The sequence below is a fragment of the Heterodontus francisci genome, chromosome 31 (genome assembly GCF_036365525.1).
Source record: "Heterodontus francisci isolate sHetFra1 chromosome 31, sHetFra1.hap1, whole genome shotgun sequence".
NCBI classification, from domain to species: Eukaryota; Metazoa; Chordata; class Chondrichthyes; order Heterodontiformes; family Heterodontidae; genus Heterodontus; species Heterodontus francisci.
In genome coordinates, this window is record NC_090401.1 from 52,791,003 (window position 1) to 52,816,938 (window position 25,936).

The 25,936-nt window shown below is 42.8% G+C and overlaps 1 protein-coding gene and 1 long non-coding RNA gene across 8 annotated transcripts in view; one reads left to right on the top strand and one right to left on the bottom strand.

Moving 5' to 3' along the window:
• ptprub (protein tyrosine phosphatase receptor type Ub) overlaps positions 1-25,936 on the top strand; it is an 833,961-nt gene that overhangs the window by 202,433 nt on the left and 605,592 nt on the right. The gene's annotated exons all lie outside the window — the stretch shown is intronic.
• Positions 11,020-25,936, bottom strand: part of LOC137347268 (uncharacterized) — a 52,065-nt gene continuing 37,148 nt past the window's right edge. For both annotated transcript variants that reach the window (XR_010968915.1, XR_010968914.1), the window contains exons 3-5: positions 22,678-22,742; positions 11,983-12,153; positions 11,020-11,135 (exon numbers count right to left, since the gene is read on the bottom strand). This is a non-coding gene — a long non-coding RNA (uncharacterized lncRNA). The remainder of the gene's footprint in view (positions 11,136-11,982; positions 12,154-22,677; positions 22,743-25,936) is intronic.

The following is a 25,936-nucleotide window of genomic DNA, read 5'->3' on the forward strand; positions in this document are numbered from 1 at the left end:
TAAGTGCACCTTAGCCACAACCAGTATCTTTACTTTTTTTTAATATAAGAACTAGATTGCAAATAGAAAACATACATCATGGGACCATGTGACAGCCTGACAAGAATGTGCATTTAGGAATGTGAAATGGTGGCATTGAGGTGTGCTTAGCAGATATTATCCCTTTGACTCTGTTTGCTTTTGAGTTTATCTAGCAATTCCCCAGTCATTAAGCCAAAGAACAAAAAAAAAATTTATACAATAACTACATCCCATCCAATTCATTATTGTGTGAGCTTACAAAAAACCTCCTAAAGGATTTCCTGTATAAAATGGAATAATGCTGTGAAAAGGTCAGCGGTGTTTGTTGTCTGCTAGGCTCCTCTCCTTGTTTCTGCCCATGTGCCAGTGGGACATGGCATGACACAAGCTGGATTGAAATCACAACAGGCTAAGTACTGGAATCAAAAATTCGCTTTTGTTTCCTCCGTTTCAATACTGTCTTAAGCAAAAAGGATTTGACATGTACAGTCGTTTCTGCACATAGCTTCCTGCTGGGCTGACACTGAGCAGTAACAATTAAAGAGTGTTTAATGAACGCCAGCATGAATCAACATATTTGAGGCTTGAGAGGCTTGTTTTATTTGGCCAGCACCAGCTTCAACTCTCTCTTCTTTCGGCCTTGAAAACTATCTTGTTGGTGTTTGTGATGAGTGAAGGCCTTTGAATTACAGAACTTTAATCATGGGGAAATAACAGTAATACTCCATAAATTTGAGCTCTGCTGCCTGCATTCCTAATTTGTACCAAGTCCTGTCCACACAACGCACCTGTGTTTGGAAGTACATTGGCTCCCAGTCTGGGAATGCCTCAGTTTTAAAATTCTCATCCTTGTTTTCAGATCCCTCCATAGTCTTGCCTTTCTGTATCTCTATAACCTCCTCCAGCCTTACAATCCTCCCAGCTCTCTGTGGTGCTTCAATTCTGAACTCTTGCAACACTATTTTAATCGCTGCACCATTGGTGGCCGTACTTTCAGCTGCCTGATCCCAAAGCTCTGGAATTCCCTCCCTAAACCTCTCCATCTCTCCATCTCTCCACCTCTCACCTTTTTTAAAACAGACCTCTTGTGCAAACTTTTCCTCATCTGCCCTGATGGCTCCTTTTGTGGCTTGTTATCAAATTTTGTTTAATGCTCCTGTGAAGCGCCTTGGGGTGTTTTACAATGTTAAAGGCGCTGTATGGATGCATGTTGCTGCTGTTGTTACTACTACTACAACACAGTGGCGCAGTGGTTAGCACCGCAGCCTCACAGCTCCAGGGACCCGGGTTCGATTCTGGGTACTGCCTGTGTGGAGTTTGCAAGTTCTCCCTGTGACCGCGTGGTTTCGCTGGGTGCTCCGGTTTCCTCCCACAGCCAAAGACTTGCAGGTGATAGGTAAATTGGCCATTGTAAATTGCCCCTAGTGTAGGTAGGGAATATGAGATTACTGTAGGGTTAGTATAAATGGGTGGTTGTTGGTCGACACAGACTCGGTGGGCCGAAGGGCCTGTTTCAGTGCTGTATCTTTTTTTTTAATTCACCCTTCATTGGTATATTAGAGATTCTCCAACAAAACAAAACACTGGGATGGCTTAATGCATTGTATGGTGGGAAAGTTTCTGGTCTGTGTGGAGTTAGGTGATCTCGGCTGTGGCAGTTGGGTTGCCAACCCTCCAGGCTTGTCCTGGATTCTCCAGGAGTTAAAGATTAACCTCCTGGACTCTCCTGTGAACAGGGAAAAAGAAAAGGGGCATTAAAAAACCTTTTGCATTAATTTGAAACCTTTCGAAGAGTTTCCCAAACAGGAAGATTTCTGCCTTCAGAAAAGGGAGTAGCAGATTGGAGAGAGAGAGAGAAAAAAGTACTCCAGTTGTGTCCCATAGATTTTCAGGCATTAATTAGCAGTGGAAAAAGTACTCAAACTACAAAATCTATGCTGGGCACTGGGTATTTCAAGAAAAATTGCCTTTGTGATGTTCCCTAAGATGCTGAATATTCTAATAGATTTTCTTTCTGATTAGAAGTAATTTCAGGCCACCAGTGACTCAACACAGTCTTTTGACAACTCCCAAGTTCCAGTATACTGCCCAAGTGGCTTATCTGACGAATTTGAACTGATAATGTAACCCTTTATCTCATCTTCCTGAGCAGTCGATCGATTAACTCTCTCCTCTTGACAGTCATTCTGAATGTCTTTGCATGCAACAGAAGCATTAAAGAAGTGGAGCAGTTAAAGAAGTCTGTGATGTTGAAGAAGACTTGTACTTGGCTCCTTTTTAAATATGTAATATTCACCTGGACCTGATAACAGATGGGCCGTTATACAATGCTAGGTATCCTATTCTCTTTCAATAGGCATTCCATTCTCAATGGAGTCCTAGCAGAAATGACCATGAAACACACTGATAACTTGCAGGCCCGTTTTTGCTAGTCTACAGAACAATGAAGATCAATGTGAAATAGTCAATGAGGCAGAATTCAATGTTTGTTCTCTCTCATCTAAGGGGTAATTTGATTGAGGTGTTTAAGATGATTAAAGCATTTGATAGGGTGACAGAAATTATTTCCTCATGTGAGGGAGTCCAAAACAAGGGGCCATAACCTTAAAATGAATGTAGCAAACATCCCAAGGTGATTCACAGGAGCGTTATCAAACAAAATTTGATACTGAGCCACATAAGCTGATATTGGGACAGATGACCAAAAGCTTGTTCAAAGAAGTAGGCTTTAACGAGCATTTTAAGGGAGGAGAGAGAGAGATAGAGAGGTTGAGAAGTTTATGGAGGGAATTCCAGAGCTTTGGACCTAAGCAGCTGAAAGCACAACTGCCAATGGTGAAGCGATTCAAATTGGGGATGCATAAATGCCCAGAAATAGTGGAGTGCAACTATCTGAGGGTTGTCGGGCTGGAAGAAATTACCCAGTAAGAGTCAGCATCATCAGCAAAAGAGGACATAAAAGTGCTTCAAAGAAATCAAAAATATGAAAAGCTGTAAGCAAGCATATAAAAAGAAATCCTACATTCCTTTTAAAATAATGTCACTTTATTCTTGTAAACCCCTCCAATGTGTACGTTTATTGATGCACAGTATATTTGTATAAATTAAAATCCTGCAGATCCCTTGGTGCAGATGGCGGTGGCTGTGTTTAAGTAATCTAATTAGCTTTGAACCAGCAGGTCCCATTGAATGAGATCATCAAAAAAAGCTTGAGCAGTCATCCATGGGCCAAATTGACTGAGGCATTTAATTGGAACTAGTTAGCAGTTTTCATTTGGTGGTTTTTAAAGCCCAGCCAAATCCCTTCACACTAAGAAACTTCTTTTTCCTAAATGACCTTGAATGTCAGGGTGAGTCTAGGTAGCAGGTCTACAAGAGATTGGTTTCAGACATATGTCTTTGTTGAATGATTAAGGTCTCTGCAAGACCTTTGTTAGATGGCGTTTAAAGAGGAAGAAGTGCAGTGCTTCATGTTGATGGTAGATGCTTATTACAGCACCCTATTTGGGAGCCTTTGGGGAAATATAGAAGTCCATTGTGCAGGACACTGCCAGAGTTTGGAAGAATGAAGGGAATCACAAACAAGTGATTAAATGCTGCCAGTCTTAGGGTTTTAAAAACTTGTAGGTTGGATGAGACTGGAAAGATTGACTGGTGGCAAGTGGGTCCACTGTATTGTGTCTGGCAAAAAGGAAGAGGTGGAGAAGCACACACGAGCCCATTCATTGCCCAGTGCCAGCAGCCTGTGTTTAATAAATGATCTATATCTTCTATTGACTTGTTTCGGTCAGGGAACAGGCTGGCATGGGAGAAAATGAATGTTTTTTGATTGCTATCTCAACAATATGTATTGGTCTTGGAAAATAATTGGCTTAACTGGAATTCTCAATTAGCATTGTTGCAAAAACGCAACAGCTTCCAATTATTTTGTTTTTCAAAACTTTGCGGCACAGATTAATTAGGTCTGAAAAATTTGGTGGCCTTCCGTTAGCTGTAGGAATCAGCACAAAGCTCCACCAGACTGGGATGGGGAGGTGGTAATTTGCTAGAGAGTGAAATGGCATTGTGGGTTGGGAGCCCATTCGAGAAACCATCCAAATTATTATTTTTTTTAAATCCCCATTGAAATCAACAGAAAGGAAAATTGGCAACATTGCATATCCTGAGCCCAAACCCACAGCAGTGGTTTCATGCTTTGCTGGTCAGTTGAAAATGATCCCCACAATCTTTTCAAATCTCTCCAGCACCAATTTGATCTTTAAAAGTTGGGTTCCTGGGATGGTGTGGGAAGGAAACAGAGGAATTGGACTTCACCTTACACTCCACATCCAACACGTAACTCAATGATTCATCTCTGACCTGCTGCTGTGGGGAGTTACAGATCAGGGGAGTCATCCCACCCAGCTGCCCAGTCCTCCTAGTGGCCAATCTCCCTTGCAGCAGTCAGGGAGCAGGTCTATGCCTTGTTCATTAGGGTTGGTGGAATGAGTTCATAAGGAGAAGGGGGAGACAGATACCATTCAGGGGAACTGTTCTGATACTACTTCTGTTGCTATTCTTGAGTCACTCGAGGAAAAGGCTTTTCAGAAAAGGTGGAGGTTGCCCAACCAATGATTGTTGCAGTACAAGCGAGGGGCCTGCCATTTCTCCAATGAGATATTTTGTTCATACTTTTGGTCTTTTTTGTTGCTTAGATAAATAAATAGATGTGTTTCTGGAGAGAAGTGAGTGAGGGATATGTTGATAGGGAGGATGGGTGGGTTGAATTCCATTGAACAGGGCGAAACTCATTGATCAGGTGGTTTTTACCTATTTTTAAAAATTCTTATGTTCTGTCAATTGATGTAGAACTAACAGCGTAGGAACACACCATTGAGCTCAACTAATGCTGGTATTTATGCTTCACATGAGCCTGTTCCCACTCTACTTCATCACACAAGCATATCAAGTTTTAGGAAATAAATTAGCATGCTTAAGGGCGTCTCATCGACAGGTTTGCGGCTGCCTGCAATGAATTTGGCCTAACCATCAGCCTCTGAAAACGAACATCATGGGGCAGGACGTCAGAAATGCTCCATCCATCAATATTGGCGACCATGCTCTGGAAGTGGTTCAAGAGTTCACCTACCTAGGCTCAACTATCACCAGTAATCTGTCTCTAAATGCAGAAATCAACAAGCGCATGGGTAAGGCTTCCACTGCTATGTCCAGACTGGCCAAGAGAGTGTGGGAAAATGGCGCACTGACACGGAACACAAAAGTCCGAGTGTATCAGGCCTGTGTCCTCAGTACCTTGCTCTATGGCAGCGAGGCCTGGACAACATATGTCAGCCAAGAGCGACGTCTCAATTCATTCCATCTTCGCTGCCTCCGGAGAATACTTGGCATCAGGTGGCAGGACCATATCTCCAACACAGAAGTCCTCGAGGCGGCCAACATCCCCAGCTTGTACACACTACCGAGTCAGCGGCGCTTGAGATGGCTTGGCCATGTGAGCTGCATGGAAGATGGCAGGATCCCCAAAGACACATTGTACAGCAAGCTCGCCACTGGTATCAGACCCACCGGCCGTCCATGTCTCCGCTTTAAAGACGTCTGCAAACGCGACATGAAATCCTGTGACATTGATCACAAGTCGTGGGAGTCAGTTGCCAGCGTTCGCCAGAGCTGGCGGGCAGCCATAAAGACAGGGCTAAAATGTGGCGAGTCGAAGAGACTTAGTAGTTGGCAGGAAAAAAGACAGAGGCGCAAGGAGAGAGCCAACTGTGCAACAGCCCCGAAAAACCAATTTCTCTGCAGCACCTGTGGAAGAGCCTGTCACTCTAGAATTGGCCTTTATAGCCACTCCAGGAGCTGCTTCACAAACCACTGACCACCTCCAGGCGCGTATCCATTGTCTCTCGAGATAAGGAGGCCCAAAAGAAAAAAAAAGGGCGAGAAATTTTTTTTTTTTACGAAGTATTTCAATGAAAGGAGTGAGTAGTTGATTATCTTAACTATTGTCCTGCAAGCAGATAAATTATTCACCACATTTGCATTGGGATCCCAAAGGAGTTTACATTGTTCTCTTCACTATTCCAGTACATTGTCTTTATTCTTGACTTCCTTAAGGGTATTACTACAAAAAGCATGAAAAAGTTACAATTCCAGACACTTTTTTTTGTTTGACAAATGGTTTAAAAGCACAAGCACATGCTTCTCTGGTTCAGTGAGTTTCTGCAATGAGTTTTACAGACTATGAATGTCCAAGGTTCAATCCCTGGTCTATATTGAGTTTGCTTAGGTCAACTAGGATCAACAAGCTTAGGGTCAGTAAGTTCGCGGATGACACAAAGATTGGCCAAGTGGTTAACAGTGAGGTTGAATGTCTTGGGTTACAGGAAGATATAGACGGGATGGTCAAATGGGCAGAAAAGTGGCAGATGGAATTTAACCTTGAAAATTGTGAGGTGATGCACTTTGGAAGGAGTAATGTGATACGGAAGTATTCAATGAATGGCCTGACACTGGAAGTTCCGAGGAACAAAGGGACCTTGCTGTGTTTGTCCATAGATCTCTGAAGGCAGAAGGGCAGGTTAATAGTGGGGTGAAAAAGGCATATGGGACACTTGCCTTTATCAATCGAGGCATAGATTACAAAAGCAGGGAGGTCATGTTGGAGTTGTATAGAACTTTGGTAAGGCCACAGCTGGAGTACTGTGTGCAATTCTGGTCGCCACATTACAGGAAGGATGTGATTGCATTGGAGGGGGTGCAGAGGCGATTCACCAAGATGTTGCCTGGGATGGAACATTTAAGCTATGAAGAGAGGTTGGATGGGCTTGGGTTGTTTTCACTGGAGCAGAGAAGACTGAAGGGTGACCTGATCGAGGTGTACAAGATGATGAGGGGCATGGACAGGGTGGATAGGGAGCAGCTGTTCCCCTTAGTTGAAGGGTCAGTTACGAGGGGTCACAAGTTTAAGGTGAGGGGCGGGAGGTTTAAGGGGGATTTGAGGAAGAACTTTTTTACCCAGAGGGTGGTGACGGTTTGGAATGCCCTGCCTGGGAGGGTGGTAGAGGCAGGTTGCCTCACATCCTTTAAAAAGTACCTGGATGAGCACTTGGCACATTCAAGACTATGGGCCAAGTGCTGGCAAATGGGATTAGGTAGACCGGTCAGGTGTCTTTAATGCATCGGTGCAGACTCAATGGGCCGAAGGGCCTCTTCTGCACTGTATTATTCTGTGATTCTGTGAACTTGGGCACCAACAGGCGAACAATAATTGGTTTCACTGCCTCTGGGTTAGGAAGGGTAAATCCTTCAGAGTTCCTGCTTCTGGCTGCTGTATGGTTGCCAACCCTCCAGGGTTCTCCAGGACACTTTTGTGAGTAACCTGGGAGAAATAAAAGGAGGCATTAAAATAATTGTTTGCGTACATTCTTGTTTGAACAGTTTTGTTTTAGTCATAAAAATGGTGGCGCTAGGAAAAAGGCAGTTAAGAATGAACTAATCAAGTAAAAGATGAGTCTGTGTTCACTTTCCAATTGCCTTGGAAAGATGGTGTTCCATGATGTTGGAAGTGTTGGATGATTAATGCTGGGAGTGTGCAGGCAGTCGGAGGTGGGTGACGAAACCTTCAGGGAAATGTTCAACCAAAGTTGGAAACTCTGTACTGCAAACCAGTGACCCTTGCTAGCAGTAGGTGCATATGAATATCTGGTTAGGATAGTGTCCAACTCTGCCATAATGCTTACTTCAGACACTCTCTGGCAAAGCTCATACATGACCATTGCAGCTAATTATAGCTGACACTTGTGAAAACATATATAGGAGCAGGAGTGCTGGCTCACCACCACCTTCTCAAGAGCAATTGGGGATGGGCAATAAATGCTGGCTTAGCCAGCGACGCACACATCCCATGAATGAATTAAAAAAAAGTAGGCCATTTTGGCCTGTTGAGCCTGCTCTGCCATTCAGTATGGTCAAGGCTGATCTGATTGTAGCCTTAACGCCACTTTCCTGCCTCCACCCCCCCCCCCCCCCCCCACCCCATTTGTCCCAACAAGGAGTTGAACAGAAAGTGGCAGAAATATTCAGCAGGTCTGGTAGCATCTGTGTAGAGAGAAAGAGTTAACGCCTCAGGTCCGTGACTCTTCATTAGAACTAAGGCATTAACTCTGTTTCTCTCTACACAGATGCTGCCAGACCTTCTCAGTATTTCTGGCACTTTCTGTTCTCATTTCAGAGTTCCAGTATCTGCAGTATTTTGCTCTTGTATGAGGAGTCGAACAGCTTCAGGATATTTGAGAAAGAAAGTCTTTCATTTAAACAGCACTTTTCACAACCCCAGGGCACCCCAAAGTGCTTTACAGCCAGTGAAATATGTTTTTAAAATGCAGTCAGTAGATTTCCTACATTACAATAGATTGGGAGAGAATTAGTAAGACCGTTAATTCCGTATTTACGGAACTCAAACTTACCATGCCATGCATGTTGATGTGACAATAGACTCTTAACTGTGGAGAATAACTCACCTTGCTCTTTTATTTAAAGTATCTCTTTCTTCCCACCAACAACAACTACTTGCATCAATGTAGCAGATGACTCATTTCGCTTCTCCATGTCATTCTCCTTGTGCTGAAAATTGGTCACCAGCTAAGTGGGGTAGACAGACTAATTTCAGGTTTAAGTGCTACTGTCTAATTGGTAGTAAGTGGTTTAGAGTTGACCCTGGCTTTTGGCTCTTCCCCCTTGTCTGTTCCTGGGGGGTATTAGCTCGTTCATCTCTGCTCAGCAGATGATCCAACTGAGGACAAGAGCTGCACATGCTGCATCACGTTTGTTTATGTGTAAGCTTTAAAGATATCTTGTTTCAACAAATGTCCTAAATGAGTCTTCCTCCCTGCTGGGTAACTTTTGTGTGTGAAGGCTGATGTAGTCCCTGCAAATCATTACTCTTATCCACCTGCTATCTCTCCCACTGTGTAATGGTGGTGGGAGAAAGATCAGCTCATCGAGAAAATAGATCAAAGCTTAAATCAAAATGAAAGCAGCCAGAGTGTTCAATGGAACCAGAAATAACAGAACAGAAATATTTAGTGATGTGATTAAATCTCTTCCTTGTATAAGGTGCTTTTCCACATCACTGACCCTGAGTAAACCTCTACTTTATGACTAGCGCTCCTCTGACCCTTACTTTCTCAGTAAGCAGCAGGTCTGTTGTCTTGCAAGCTATATTCTTTCTGTATTGGCACCAAACGTGATTGCACTGTCTCCTATTCTAGGAACACAGGAACAGGAGTCAGCCATTCAGCCCCTCGAGCCTGTTCAACTATTCAGTTAGATCATGGCTGATCTATATCTTGATTCCATCAACACTGCTTCGTTCCGTAATCCTTGGTAACCTTGTCTAACAAAAACATATCAATGCATAACAGTTCTGAAGAAGGGTCACTGACGTGAAACGATAACTCTGCTTCTTTCTCCACAGATACTGCCAGACCTGCTGAGTTTTTCCAGCACTTTCTGTTTTTTTTTATTTCAGATTTCCAGCATCTGCAGTATTTTGCTTTTATAAAAACATATCAATCTCTCTTTTGAAATTTTCAATTGGCCTAGCCTTAACAGCTTTTTGGGGGAGAGATTTCTAGATTCCACTACCCTTTGTGTGAAGAAGAATGAATCTCCCTGGATCTCAAAACTGTGGAACTCATCTCCCTTATTCTTTCCCTCCTCCTACAATCTTCACCTTTTACCTCCCGCATCTGCCTTCATCTAATCACTATTTTCATGCCTTCCTAATCATCTGCTTTATTCTCTTCAATCTCAGTATTGTCTGCACTATGGACCTTTGGTTTCTGGTCAATTGCTAGTCTATCTGGTTCTCAGTTGGGCCATCCGATGGAATGGAGGCCAGTGACCTTCGTGCACCCTATTGACTTTATTTAGGGCTGTTGCCTCGAGCAAAGACCTGTTGGAAGCCAGAGATGCACAGTTTCCATTCTGAAGGAATCTGGCTCCCTGCTTTTACTTTTAGACAGTGGCATTTATCAGTCCTAGCAAAATCTGGGTCTGTACTCTTACTGAAGCAAGAAAGGTCAGGGTAGGGTCCTTCTGGGTAAAGGCCTGCTACCGAACCCAACAGGACCCGACGACATGTGTCAGGGTCGGGTTACTCTCCTGGGTCCGGCTTTTGGGCCTGGGGCCAGATGTGGGTCGAGCCATGTCCGGGTTGGGGACACACTGTATTAATTGAACTTGAAAGGTGTTTAAAAAGATGGAAATTGGAGCCACGAAGTCCATGATTGGTCACGAGTTAAACAGAAATCCATGGAGTTGTGCCCAGACAGGTTGTGCCACACCGTACCACTGTACCAGTATCTGTATTGCTTAAAATAAACACAGCAATTGCCCGAACGCTCAGAAAATATCATTATACATTATCTAGACTCCTGCTTTACAGGTTGAAATACTTGCTGCAAGTTTATCCAGTGAGCAGCTGAGATGCAGAGACCAGGAAGGTCCCGAGTGATTAATTATTATAAAATACACAGTATTTATCTAAAAAATATAAAATGATCACTGTCAGGACTCTAGTCTACACACATACGCCCTTTTGTGTGAAGAAGTGCAACCTGATTTCACGCCTGAACCAATGGACTCTAATTTTAAGGTTATTCCACCTTGTTCTCGATTTGTTTCCCCCATCAGCAGAAATAGTTTCTGTATCTACACCATCAAATCCTTTTATCGTTATAAGCATCTCAGTGAGATCACCCCTCAATCTTCTGTACTCCAGGGAGTACAAACCTAGTTTATGCAGCCTGTCCTCATAATTTAATTCTTTAAGACCCAGAATCATCTGGTGAATTTATACGGTACCTCGTGCACAGCACGAGTCTATACAACTGTCAGTAATACCATTATCACGTCTGATTATTTACAATCTGTTCTCTTGATTGCCAGGAAGAGGGGAAAAGCAAACAAATAGGTTTTAATTTTCAGAGTCTCACCCTGATCTAGCAGACTGCAGGTGTTGCTGCTGAAACCTCCTGTGGAGAAACCCTGAAGTCATTGATTTCATTCTTTCATAACCGCATCTTGTGAAGTAAATTATGTAAGAGTGCACAGACCTGAAGAGAAGCGCCAATGAAGATTATTCCAATTGCAGATTCGGGACCAACATGAAATATAAGACATGAGAAGAGTAACAATTGATGGGAAGTGTACATTTGAAAAGGGTAGTTAATATCAACAATATGGCCGCAAGGTAAATATGGATGAGGGAGGCCATTTGGCCCAAGTTAGTTCATCCACCATCCTCCAAAAGCAGTATAGGCCCAAAATTCTTTCTAAAGTTCACAAGATGCCACTGCCTGAAAGTAAAAGCAGGCAGCCAGATTTCCTTGAAATAGGAAAAGTGGATCTCTAGTTTTCAATAGGTCTTTGCAAGGAACATAGAAGCAGTAACAGGACATTCAGCCCATCGAGCCTGCTCTGCCTTTCAATTCAATCATGGCTGATCATCTACCTCAACGCCACTTTCCTGCGCTATCCCCACATCCCTTAATGTTAGTATTCTGATATCTATCGATTTTTGTCTTAAATATGCTCAATGATTGAGTTTCCACAGCTCTCTGGGATAGAGAATTTCAAAGATTCACCACCCTGTGAGTGAAGAAATTCTTCCTCATTTCAGTCTTAAATGGCCTACCCCTTATTCTGAGACTACGTCCCTTGGTTCTAGACTCACCAGCCAGGGGAACCATCCTATCTACATCCACCCTGTCATGCCCTGTAAGAATTTTGTAAGTTTCAATGCGATCATCTCTCATTGAAACCACTAGTTCCCACTGCTAACAGCCTGCCATTCTGAGAATGACTGGTTTATTCCTACTCTGTTTTCTGTTTGTTAACCAATTCTCAATCCATACTAGTATATAACCCCCAATTTCATATGATCGAAATTTGTTTACTAACCTCCTCCTGTGTCGGACCTTCTCAAAAGCCTTCTGAAAATCCAAATGCATCACATCCACTGTTTCTCCTTTTAAATATGCTACAAGTAACATCCTCAAAAAAAACTCCAACAGGTTTTGTCAAACATGATTTCTTTTCCCTTTCATAAACCCATGTTGACCAGAAGTGGTCCTGTAAAATAAACAGGTGCACAGAGGTCATTGGTTTCTGTTTTCAGTGCCACATCCCTAAGATCCTTTAGTAAATGCTATATGTTCCCCATCTCTCTCCTGCTCTGCTTTTATCCTGCAAGGAGCATAGTAGGCCATTCAGCCCCTCGAACCTGTTCCACCGTTCAGTTAGATCATGGCTGAACTGTATCTTCACTCCATCTATCTGTCTTGGGCCTGGCTCCCTTAATACCCTTGCCTAACAAAATATCTTAATCTTAAATTGTTCTGAGCTGCTATCATTTGTTGTATGAGGAGCACGATGGAAAGACGCATCATTGTTGTTAAAACTGCAGGATGCTAGTCAAGAATATTTATTTTCCTCATTAAGCTTTATTGGATGAGGATTTGTCATTGTTGAGACTGAATTTCTTGCCAGGTTTAAACTTAATATTTTAGCTCTATGGTTGAGACTTAGGCAGCTTTTTGATTAAACCCCACATTGAGTTTTCTTTTATTCGTTTGTAGGATGTGGGCATCACTGTCTAGGCCAGCATTTGTTGCCCATCCCTAATTGCCCTTGAACTGAGAGGCTTGGTAGGCCATTTCAGAAAGGATTTAAGAGTCAACCACATTGCTGTGAGTCTGGAGTCACCTGTAGGCCAGACTAGGTAAGGATGGCAGATTTCCTTCCCTAAAGGACATTAGTGAACCAGTTGGGTTTTTACAACAATCAACAATGGTTCCATGGTCACCATTAGATTAGCTTTTAATTCCAGAGTTTTTTTATTAATTGAATTCAAATTTCACCATCTGCCGTGGGATTCGAACCTATGTCCCCAGAGCATTAGCTAGGGCCAACGACATTACCACTACGCCACCACCTCCCCTAAGTGCTATCAGGACTCGCTGTCCTCTGCCAAAACAGCTCACTACTCCAGGTTCAGCTTCTTTTCTGCACATGATGTGTCCCAGCCTACTTTGTCACTAAGATAGAGATCACTCATTTAACTGCCTCTGCCACCAGCCTCCCTCCCAGCCCTGAACCTGTGCTTTTCTCCAGCGTCTTTCCTATCTCCTCTGTTTTTGTGGGTATAAGCATGAGAACACACCAAATATAGGAATAATACATAATTATATACATAATTTCTCTGTTACTACACCAGCAATTCCTTAATTATTTAATGATTTCTCCGATAAGGATTAACCCACACAGGTTAGAAGTCTTCAGCTTTAAATCTTAGTCTGTACTGAATTTGCTAATCTCCTTTGGGGAACAATAAACCTCCCCATGGCTCTGAGAGGGGAATACTCAGTTAGTTTCCCCACTCTTGATTGTTATTTAGTGGCTCCTATATGAAAAGTTAATGGAAATTTACAGACAAGGGATAGATTGTACAGAGAAAAATAATGTAAGGGTAAAGAATGATACGGAGGCGCAGGAATTGTCCGGCATGGGATGTGTATTGTGAGCGTGTGCAGAGAATACAGGTGAGAATACTTGGAGAATTTTGGTCTAAGCCTGATTTTACCATGTGAAAATCAATCCATAGCTTGGCAGTGAATCATTAAGAAAGCTTCAGTGCTGTAATAGATTAATGGCTCTAAATAATTGGCAGCATTTAAATCTTGATAAAAACCTAACTCATTTTTTTTACAGGCTGCTCTGACCTTCAAATGTGGGAAAATTTATTCTGTTTGAATCTCAATTGGTGATTTTTAGCAGTCTGTTTTAGTGAACACAATTGTGTGGGGAAAGTTGGTCATTAAGATACAGGCATAACATAAATTACCTATTGTACTTGCTAACCGTATGCTACCCACTGAGCTATGTACAATATGTAGATCAGGGAGTAGAATGAGAATCGTGCTGTTATCTCAGCAAGACATTCTCAATAAAATTGGCAAAATGGAATAGTCTCTCTTGTTTCACATCCTGCCCAATTGCACTGTATAGATTTGAGCTTCCCTGTGTCATAATTGGGACAGATTCCTTCGAGCACAGTCTGCGAAGGACTTGGTGTAACCATGCCACCTCAATCTGCATGTGGAATGCAGACACTGTGAAGCAGAAGGAAATATGAGCTTATGTGGAAACAAGGGAGTTGTACAAACAGTTGTTGAAAATAAAAACATCCAGTAAATATCCAGTCATGATTTCATTTGTTTGTAAATGAATGAAACAAAAAAAGTGTTCATGTTAAATAAAACTGATTAATAGCATCGCGAATCATTTACGGGATTAACTGCATTTGATTTTCTCGGGAAACCAAGTTCAGATTTTCCTAAGCCTAAAAATTCTCTTGCAGCATTATTAAAGTGCTAGCCTCCTTCACTGGGCAACTGAAAGGGAAATTAGTAGTATTGGAGTTTACATGGACTGATTTTTGCAACCTGAAGATAATCAAAGAACCTGGGTAGGAGTTTCCTTGGAAACAATCCAAGGGCCCAGATGGAACATTTGAACATATGAAAATGGTGGACAGGAAAAGAGTGCTCCACATTCGTGATGCTTGGAGCATCATGACTAGAGATTTCTACTTTCAGCAGGCATGTGAGGAGGAAAGCCTTAGATTACAGGACGATATAGATGGGCTGGTAAGGTGGGTGGAGCAGTGGCAAATGAAATTTAATCCTGAGAAGTGTGAGGTGATGCATTTTGGGAGGACTAACAAGGCAAGGGAGTATACAATGGATGGTAGGACCCCAGGAAGTACTGAGGGTCAGAGGGACCTTAGTGTACTTGTCCATAGATCACTGAAAGCAGCAGCACAGGTAGATAAGGTGCTTCGGAAGGCATATGGGATACTTGTCGTTATTAGCGGAGGCATAGCATACAAGAGTAGGGAGGTTATGATGGAGCTGTATAAATCACTAGTTAGGCCACAGTTGGAGTACTGTGTACAGTTCTGGTCGCCACACTATAGGAAGGATGTGATTCCCCTGGAGAGGGTGCAGAGGAGATTCACCAGGATGTTGCCTGGGCTGGAGCAGTTCAGCTATGAAGAGAGACTGAAAAGGCCGGGGTTGTTTTCCTTAGAGCAGAGAAGGCTGAGGGGGGACATGATTGAGGTATACAAAATTATGAGGGGCATTGATAGGATAGATAGGAAGAAACTTTTTCCCTTTAGTGGAGGGGTCAATAACCAGGGGGCATAGATTTAAGGTAAGGGGCAGGAGGTTCAGAGGGGATTTGAGGAAATTTTTTTTCACCCAGAGGGTGGTTGGAATCTGGAACGCACTGCCTGAAGAGGTGGTAGAGGCAGGAACACTCGCAACATTTAAGAAGTATTAAGATGAGCATTTGAAATACCATGGCATACAAGGCTGCGGGCCAAGTGCTGGAAATGGGATTAGAATAGTTAAGTACTTGATGACTGGCACGGACACGAAGGGCCTGTTTCTGTTCTGTATAACTCTCTGACTCTGTCATCCCCTAGGAGAACAAAAAAAAGTCTGAAAAAGCTCAGGGCCAAAAGAGTGAGAATTCCTGTCTGACCCCCTCAAGTGATTGAAACTAGTTCAGCAGCTCATATTGACTATGTGTGTTAACTGATAAAAAACCACTTGCCTTCTACATAGTGTAATCTCTGCCACAACTAAAAACCAGTCCAGCACCCTATTGAAGTGGATGGATGGCTAAATAGAAGTATCTTTAGAGTGATGCGTAGAAATAAACAGTTTTAAAGTGGTCCTTTCCTCTACAGGATTCATTACTTCAATAATTAAATCAGGGAATTCAAATTTCTTGCACTCTGAGACTGGGCTGGATTTTACCTGCCCTCTGAAGATGGGCTGGGAGATGGGAGGCCATATAAAGTGGCAGCAGAAGGCACTGGAGAGAGCCCGACCTCTTCCCGTCGACTGGAGGCAGGCGGCCAATTAACAGCCACTTCCAGCTCCCGCTAGCATTTTACCAGCATCAGGCTGGGCCCCTGCCATATGGGGTGACCGCCAGGTAAACAGTGGTTTCTGGTGGGGGGAGGGGCTTCCTTACTGGTTGATCCATAGCCCACGGAGGGGCCCCCTGACGGCAATAGCTGTCCCTATGGCTTCATCACTGCCGCTGGAAGGTTCACCCCTCCAATCACTGGGGCCTACCTACCTGGCTTCGGCACAGTTGGGGGGGGGAACCTTACCTGATCTTCGAGGGAGCCTCAACATGGAAGCGCCCTCTTCTTGCGGCCTCAGCAGCGGCCACTTCTATTGGTGACACTGTCAAACTGCCGGCCTTCTGAGCTAGCAGCTCTGAAAGGCAGGCTGGGCAGTAATATCCCACCCAGGGCTCCACTGTCTGTGCTTGCGGGCTGGGCAGTAGGACAACCTGGGACTTGGTAAGATTCCTGCCACCATCTCACCAATCATTTCTGTCATTCTCCAAAGCAGATCACAGCTGGAGCATTGACTACAGTTAATCTCCATACCTCTGGGTTAGGGAGGGGAAACATCAGTTGAGAAGAGAGTCACTAATACATCCAATAGGGAATTCAATGATGAAAGTACGGATCCTGCAACCACAAGCAGTAATTGAGGCAAAAGGTGTGGATGTCTTTAAGGGGAAACTAGATAAGTACACAAGGGAGAAGGAAATATAAGAATATGTTGATCATGTGAGATGAAGTAGGGTGGAAGCATTTTTGTGGAGAACATAATTACTGGCATAGACCAATTGGTCTGTCCTGTAAATTCTATGTAATGCTTCTCTGAGTCATTGTCCAGTGGTACTTGAGAAGGGAACCAGTGCGCACAGTGTTGGACCAGGACCAGATGAGGTATAATGTTCCTGCATGGCGAAATAGCTGGTCAACAGAGGGGGCCTGTAGCACTGTATTCTCATCAGAAGAAGAGGTGGTTAAAAAAGAGCCTGATACACTACTGTTTAATTCTTTAGCATAATGTAAGCTGTCTTGCCTTTATATGCACTGGTGAGATATTAATGTGCTTAGTATTTGTGTTTTGTAACCTTTACATTATTTTTGCTCTGCAAAAGCTCAGTTAGTGTGTCATGGTTTGCAACATATATATACATTGCAGCAAATAATATTTGCAGTACATATCTTCTTGCTGCCAAATTTGATACTGGAGTAAGGTATTAGCAAGACCAACCAGACACGAAGAATGTTTAACTGCGGGAAAAAAAGCACATTCTTGGCATTACAGTGTATGTATGTGTTGGATCATTTATTGCTAATTTAATGACTCAGTTCTTTCAATTCCCTGTTTACATTTGTTTTTGTTTTCGCCTGAGCACTGCAAGCTATTATTTTGCCTGAAAGCTGGGCTCATATGAATTCCGCATATGCTCCACACCTTCAGAAAGTTATCGCGTTGCTTCTCACCTGCTTTTGCTCATTATTTTATTTTGGTTGTCCTTTCTCCCTCTGCACAAATGAAATCAAATTTGTGGGGGGGTGGAGAGAATATCCCACTGAAAGGTTTGGTGACAAGGGGGTGCCACAGTGTTGTGTTGAGCATGCAATGAAATTTTAGTGCCCTGCTTTTATTATTTGTATTTTGCATTAGTTTATCTGTAAATTATAATCTGAATGGTTGAGAGCCTGTCACTTCAAGGGAGCCAGCAGGATTAAATGGTTGCAAATAAGCAACTGATGGCAGTAGAGAGATATCAATCTCTTAAATATGAGATGAGTTCAATATGGTGTGGACAGGAATAAAAATAGGAAATGCTGGAAATACTCAGCAGGTCTGGCAGCATCTGTGGAGAGAGAAGCAGAGTTAACGTTTCAGGTCAGTGACCCTTCTTCAGAACTGGCAAATATTAGAAATGTAGAAGGTTATAAGCAAGTAAAGTGGGGGTGGGGCAAGAGATAACAAAGGAGGAGGTGTAGATAGGACAAGGTCACAGAATAGCTGACCAGAAGGTTGTGGAGCAAAGGCAAACAATATGTTAATGGTGTGTTGAAAGACAAAGCAGAAGTACAGATAGGGTGTGAACGGACTGAAAATTGAACAGCCGCAAGTACAAACATGAAAAAAAAACAGTGGGTAAGCAAACTGAACAAACTAAGATGAAATAAAATAAAATATACACACAAAAAAAAATAAAGCAAGGAAAAATAACTAAAAATAAAAGTAAAATGGGGGCCCCGTCATGCTCTGAAATTATTGAACTCAATGTTCAGTCTGGCAGGCTGTCGTGTGCCTAATTGGTAAATGAGTTGCTGTTCCTTGAGCTTGCGTTGATGTGGACAGGATTGGCTCTGGCATGACTTAGTGGATAGATGCACTGTTTGGTGAATCACTTAAAGGAGACAATTTCAGAGCTTAGGCCTTAAACAGCTGAAGGCAGTGGTAGGGCGAGGGAAATTAGGGATTCACAAGAGGTCTGAATTGGAGTAATGCAGTTTCTTAGTGTGGTTGGTTGTAGCGCTGGAGGAGGTTACGGAGGTTGGGAATTAGCCAAGTCCTTTTTCCCTAGAGAAGGGACAACTCAGTCAGGGTTCCCAGTGAGCCCTCCTGGGAAGTATGTCTAAAGAAAGAAAAGACTTGCATTTATATAGCACCTTTCATGACCTCAGGTTGTCCTAAAATTCTTTACTGCCAACAAAATACTTTACTGTTGTGATATTGGAAACATGGTGGCTAATTTGCAAGCAGCAAGCTCCCACAAACAGCAATGTGATAATGATCAGATAATCTGTTTGTCCATACTGATTGGGGGATAACTATGTAAATGAACATAGGGTGAGGGTTTGGCTGTGGTACCTTCCTCGTTGAAATAACCTGCTGCTATTCATTATCTGGACTTGTGGTTGAAGAGCAGCCACTTGGACATGTACTGAAAGTGATGCTGGAGTAAAGAAAAGCAGAAGGAACAGGAATTCTTTGTCTAACCGTGTTTGTTCCCAGTGGAGGAAGGGGGAGTCTGCATTCCCAAATGCTCCCATTTTCTTTTCATTTCACTTCTACTCTGATGTCCTGGAGACGGCACATTTATTTCTCAGCGGCCTGATGGTAAATCTTTCATGTCTGCTTTGTTTGATGTAGTAAAATTGAGACATAGCTTGAAAGCATAGGATTTTAGCCCAGTTTGTGTAACATTGAGAATGGTTAGCTTGTGTAATTATAGGCTTTCTTCACTGCTGCATTTTCTGCTGTACACAATATCTCAAAAGCTTCAAAACCAGTACTTTGGGTGAAAAAGTATATGTCACCAGAAGAAAAGAGCTGCATGTTGTTTATGACTGATTCAAAGCGCTCTGTGTGTGTGTGTGTGTGTGTGTGTGTGTGTGTGTGTGTGTGTGTATATATATATATCTGTGTTTAAACAACATTGAAAGCAAAGCAAGACCTAGAACAACTCCAACGACCTTATCCAGACCCACTGTGAAGAGTCTTTAGCCCAATCCTTCACCACAAGAATGGTTTATAAATATAGGTTGCATACCCATTAAAGCTCTAGATTTCAGATAGAAAGTCTCCCAAATTGAGTAACAAAACCTAGAGAAAGGAATGTAAAAAATTAGAAAAGGGCAAGAGAAAGTGGTAAATGATTGTAAGATGCTTCTTTGTATTGAGAAATGTGCCTAATGGGTTTGGGCTTGTTGTGGTGCAGGGCACCAGCCAGGTTGCAAAGAGTGAGAGAAGAGGGTAATTGGGAAATGGTGATTAAGTAACACCAATCTTGGGTTTTCTAAGCCTGTAGCCTATAGGAAGAAGGGAAGACTGGAGAAATAGGGAGTTCCAAGATCCTTAGTAAGGGGCCATTGGGTGACTCTTGATTCCTATGTAGTGAAGAGAAAGAGTGTGTAGGATGGTGTAGCTTGCAGCTGAAAAAAATATTAAAAGGTCCTCCACAGTCCTGCCCACAATCAGGTCATTAAAGTTCCTGTCACAGTACCATACACAGTAAAATCTCCTATCTGTGGAAAGATCTTATTTTTAATTTCCTTCTATTTGTGTAAAAAGATGAGGATGAATGGGATTGGCAACCTTTTACACTTTGAAATCAACGTTGTTGGTATGAAGCAAAAGACAGACATACATAGTGGGTGGCGCAGTGGTTAGCACCGCAGCCTCACAGCTCCAGCAACCCGGGTTCGGTTCTGGGTACTGCCTGTGCGGAGTTTGCAAGTTCTCCCTGTGACTGCTGTGGGTTTCCGCCGGGTGCTCCGGTTTCCTCCCGCAGCCAAAGACTTGCAGGTTGATAGGTAAATTGGCCATTATAAATTGCCCCTCGTGTAGGTCGGTGGTAGGAGAATGGTGGGGATGTGGTAGGGAATATGGGATTAATGTAGGATTAGTATAAATGGGTGGTTGTTGGTCAGCACAGACTCGGTGGGCTGAAGGGCCTGTTTCAGTGCTGTATCTCTCTGACTGTATGACTCTATTTACATAGTGCCTTTCATAATCTCAGGACATCCCAATGCACTTTACATCCAATGAAGTACTTTTTGAAGTGTAATCACTGTTATAATGCAGAAATGCAGAATTATATTGGTAAGGTCGTTTCTTAGCGCTGAAAAGCAGTCCAGATACAGGAACAGTAGCTGATATTTTCTTGGTTATAACTTGGCATACTTTGGCTATTTATAATGCTCCAGTATGACTCTCACCTTCTGGAATGAGGAATAAAACCGAACAGAAGTGATGTGGTCTTAAGGTTTGGCAGAGGATTTTAGGTTTTTTTTCTTTCAGATTCTAAAACAGAACATTTTTAACAAAAAGCAAATAAAGGACTGATCTTTCCTGTGCATTGCTAGCTATGGCTTCCCAGTAATGTTGCTTGACCATTAGTCACACAAAATGTTTGCTTGTGGCTTCTCAGGTCAGCCTGCTCCTGGGATTTGATGTACGTCCCACTGCTCGTTATAAACTATCATCTGTTAAACAGTTGCCATAGCTTCAAACCAGAAACCATTCAGTTTAAAAGCAATCAAAGCTGGCGATCATTCATAACATAGAAGCACCCAGACATATGTAGACTCACAAAACATAGGGCTCCATTCCTGGGATGTGGGCAACACTGGCAAGGCTGCATGTACTGCTCACTCTTAGTTGCCCTGAGAAAGGGGTAATGGGCCAACTCCTTGAACTGCTGTAATCCTTGTGATGGTGCTGTCACAATGATGTCAATTAATGAATTCAGGATATTGACCAAGCAGCAATGAAAGAACAGATTGGTACATGACATGAAGGGAGAACTTGAAGGAAGTAATTGCACAACATTTTTGCTCTAGTTCTTATCCATGCTGAAGGTCACAGAGGATGGAGGTACACGTTGCATATTGGAGGACGAAGAAAGCAGTTGTACTTTGTCATGTCCTCAGGCTGACCCACTCGTTCACAAACATTCACTTCACTGTTGTGTGCAAATTGGTTGTCAATTTAACAACAAAACTAATTCCCACAAGCAACAAATGAGATGAAAGACCGATTAGTTTGGTTTGATGGTGGTAATTGAGGGAGGAATATTGGACAACACCCCATCCAAACTCCCTTCACCTCTTTCAGTAGTGCCATGGGATTATTTACATCCATCTGAATAGGGAGATGGGGCTTTCATTTAATGCTTCACTCACAAGATGGCACCTCTGCCGATGTGGTAATGCTCAGTACAGCTCTGAAGTGTTATAATCCCAGCAAAACGAACAAAGCATTGTCATCCCTTCTAACTACAGTACAGCAGGGAAGAAACCAAACATTTCTTTAAGTGGATAATTACCATATCTCATTTCCTGAAAGTATAAAACTGCCAGCACTAGTATTTCTCAACTTATTCACAAAAACATTATTTATTTCATATTTAGGTTTATGGTTTTATATTTTTTTTAAAGTTCCTCTCTCCCTGTCTATCTACCCATGAATAAAAGTGTTTATTTGAATGCAATATTGTAAAGTCAGTGTTGTTGCATTCCCAACTGCCTGACTCACAGACCACTATTGGTACCGCAGCATTTCAGTGTTGGTGCAGTTTTCTTTTGATCTTAAGGAAAATGAAAGTTTCCAATGTTGAGAATTTCTGATGTGGATATATTTACAACCGGTATTTGTTGTTTGACACAATTACATATATTTAATTTTTCATTTATATCCTTTTTAATTATTGCACACTTTTTGTGCTTTATTTAGAAAAACGTTTTGTGAATGAAGCAGATTTATTTACTGTGGTAAGTCAGGAGCATAAATGTTTGGTGGATAATGCCTCAAAGGTTCACTGGTCTATTAATTTAATAAGTTTTGCTCATTCATAAAGTTTTTGGGATGTTCATAAGCTTCATTTAAAAAATTTTTTTTTAATTTTTGCACTTTGTCCCGTTGAGGTTTAACCTTGTGCTTTAAATGTGGAGTTGCGGAGGAGGAGAAACTTCAGCTCCCTCTGTTTAATTAATCCATAAAAAGATAGCCCCAGCATCAACAACAAATTTGAACAGTGTTAAGCAAATAGATGAAGCTGACTATTAAATCATAATTTACAATCTATATTTTGTAAAGTGCTGCCATTAACCAGCATGGGGATATTTTAACTTTCCATTTTTGAGAGGACAAAATTACACTAATGCACTAAAAGTGTGTGAACCCTCACCTGACCAGTGGTCACATGGCTTTATTTAGTGGGTACTCTTCACTTCTTCTGTTCGTTGTTGTGGCCTGTAGGTTTGTACAAGTTATACATAAGAGCAGTGAACAGTAACAACGATATATGTAATATATATAGATGCGGGTTCAAGTTGCACTCCAGTGGCATAAGCGCAAAATCCGGGCTGATACTCCAGTGCAGTACCAAGGGAGCGCTGCAGTGTCGAAGGTATCATATTTTGGATGAAGATATATGAGCAAAACTTAATCAAATTAATAAACTAGTGAATCTTTGAGGCATTTCCCACCAATAAACATTTTAGTCTGTCCCCTCAGGTGGCTGTAAAAAAAAAAAACAACTCACTATTACGAAAGAGAGTAGGGGCTACACCTACCTACACTAGGGGCAATTTACAATGGCCAATTTACCTATCAACCTGCAAGTCTTTGGCTGTGGAAGGAAACCGGAGCACCCGGCGAAAACCCACGCGGTCACAGGGAGAACTTGCAAACTCTGCACAGGCAGTACCCAGAACTGAACCCGGGTCGCTGGAGCTGTGAGGCTGCGGTGCTAACCACTGCACCACTGTGCCGCCCAGGTCTTACCGCAACAGGGTTTAATTTTAAACACCCTGTGATTTTAGCTCACCCTTGGTGAATCCTTGTTCACTGCTTTCCAATTATAGGGCAAAGAAACCAGCGCAAAAAGGCTTTCTTAGGTTTAAAGAAGAAAAGTTGAAATTAAACTTGAACTTAAACTCTAATTCAGTTGATACCTATGGATACACGACACACCCATGCTAGCATGCATACGCAATACACACATGCAAATAGAGACAGAAAAGAGAAAAATTAAGCGGAAAGGTTTGAGGGCAATATCTGAACAGTTTGTGTTCCGGTTCTTTGAGCTCACTGTAGAGTCCTTGATTGGAGGTAGATCTTGCTTTTCATCAGGGCCTAGTATTCTTCTTAAACCTTGTTTGCTGTAGGAGACTTTTCTCTCTTGGGGTCCAAGTGTCTTCAGTGGATTCAAAGGCTTGTGAGAAAGATTTGGAAGCAGGCCGACAGGAGGGGCTGTGGCAAGCCAGCCAGGAGAGATCTTCAGTCCAGGAGCATTCTGCTTTCTGCCCAAACTGTTTGTACAAATTCAAAAAACTCAGGTTCTCCAGCAGGTTTGTCATTTGACTAGCTGGTTTGACCATGGCCATTTGTGTATTCTGCCATCTTGGCAGTCAACCTGGAATACGAGCTCCCCCAGCTTCAACGTCTGGTGATCAAAAGTCCATTGTGGGTTGACTGTCAGGGAACGGTCCTTTTGTCCTTTCCAAGCACTGTCTGTTATTATGCAAATGTATTTCTAGTCAAGGGTCCATTGTGGGTTGAATGTGCCAGGGAATGGCCGCTTTGTCCTTCCAAACACACTCTCTGTTAACATGTAAATGTCTTTCCAGCCAAGATCTGACAATTTTTTTTTTTTTTAAAGCATATCGTGTCTTCATTTCAACAGTTTGAAATTTAATGTCCATGTGGCAAAATTAATATGCCTCATGCTTGGCAGGCGGGGGCCTGCATGACACTGCTCAAAGTCACACAGCAACATTCCAAAACTATTTCTCAAATGTGCCATCAGACATCTCTGCCAGCACTGTCTATGGTAACAAAAAGCTTATCTATTACCACACCTTCAGTTTTGTCCATTTTGCTGGCAAGTACAAGAAAATGCAAATGTTTTGTTCTTAAAATGTTGTAACAGTTCTGAGCAATACAGAATTCCAACATTCCAGGCAACACACAGTAGCACTGTATATGGACCCATTGACACAGATTGATGGAAAGGGGAACCTTTTCTGTGCTCCCACTCCATTGAGTAGCAGGTAGCGTCAGATTTTATTGTTGCATACCAGTACGAGGGGCATAGTGGCAATGAGGGCACAGTGGAGGTGGGATTAGAGCAAGCAGAGGACACGGTCAGTTAGCAGCCAAAGGAAGACGCAGACATCAAGGATCCCAACAATAGACCCAGCTGCGATTTACACCGACAAGATGACTGGTTCAACTCGGGTAAATCTGACTCTGAAAGTGCCGCTCATCAATCCCAGTCCCAATTCAGACATTAGGAGTTCAACAGTTTCAGAGCAACAAATTCACAATGCAAAGAATTTTCATTTATCGAACACCTTTATTGTAGTAAAACGCTTTAAGGCACTTCACAGAAGCTTAATCAGACAAAAATTGGCACCAAGCCAAAGGAAGAGACATTAGAATGACTTGCTTTTTTTTCCAGACAGGTGATCAAATGCATAAAGGGGTTGTTTTAAACAGCACCTTAAACAGGAGAGAGACAGGCAGCGACCTTTATGATGGAAATTCCAGAACTTATGGCCTAGACAACTGTAAACACAGTCACCAATGGTGGGACGAAGGAAATCTGGAAACAAATCTCACTTTTGTCTTTACAAATTACTACCAGACAATATGGGCTGAATTTTACCAGCCCCTCGACATTGTGGATCATGGTGGGGAGGCCCATAAAATACTTGCGGGAGTGGCCTGACATGAGACACGACGCTGCGAAGACCCCGCCATATATTTCTGGCGGCAGCAAGGCCTCAGTGCAGCACCCCAGCCCCAAGTGGCGGGGCCTTCATTTCAGTATTAAAATTAGCAGAATAAATATTGAAAAGAACTTGCCTTGTCCCGGTGGCCGTCCCACAGCAATTTTACAGCCACCGGTCACAACTTGTGCGCCACAACAGAGGCAAGACACTGGTGGGGAGGGGGGAGGACTGAAATAATCAGGGTGGGGGGGTAAGTGGGGAAAATGTTTTGTATTGACTGTGGGGATGATGGGAAGGGGTTGAAAAGGCAAAAAGTGACAAGGTGGGGGGAGGGAAAGTTCAGGGTGGGAATAAAATTAATATCTGTCATCATCTTCTTCTTTGCCCTCCTTATCTCGAGAGACAATGGATACGCGCCTGGAGGTGGTCAGTGGTTTGTGAAGCAGCGCCTGGAGTGGCAGGCTCTTCCACAGATGCTGCAGATAAAGTTGGTTGTCGGGGCTGTTGCACAGTTGGCTCTCCCCTTGCACCTGTCTTTTTTTCCTGCCAACTACTAAGTCTCTTTGACTCGCCACATTTTAGCCCCGTCTTTATGGCTGCCCGCGAACGCTGGCAACTGACTCCCACGACTTGTGATCAATGTCACAGGATTTCATGTCGCGTTTGCAGACGTCTTTAAAGCGGAGACATGGACGGCCGGTGGGTCTG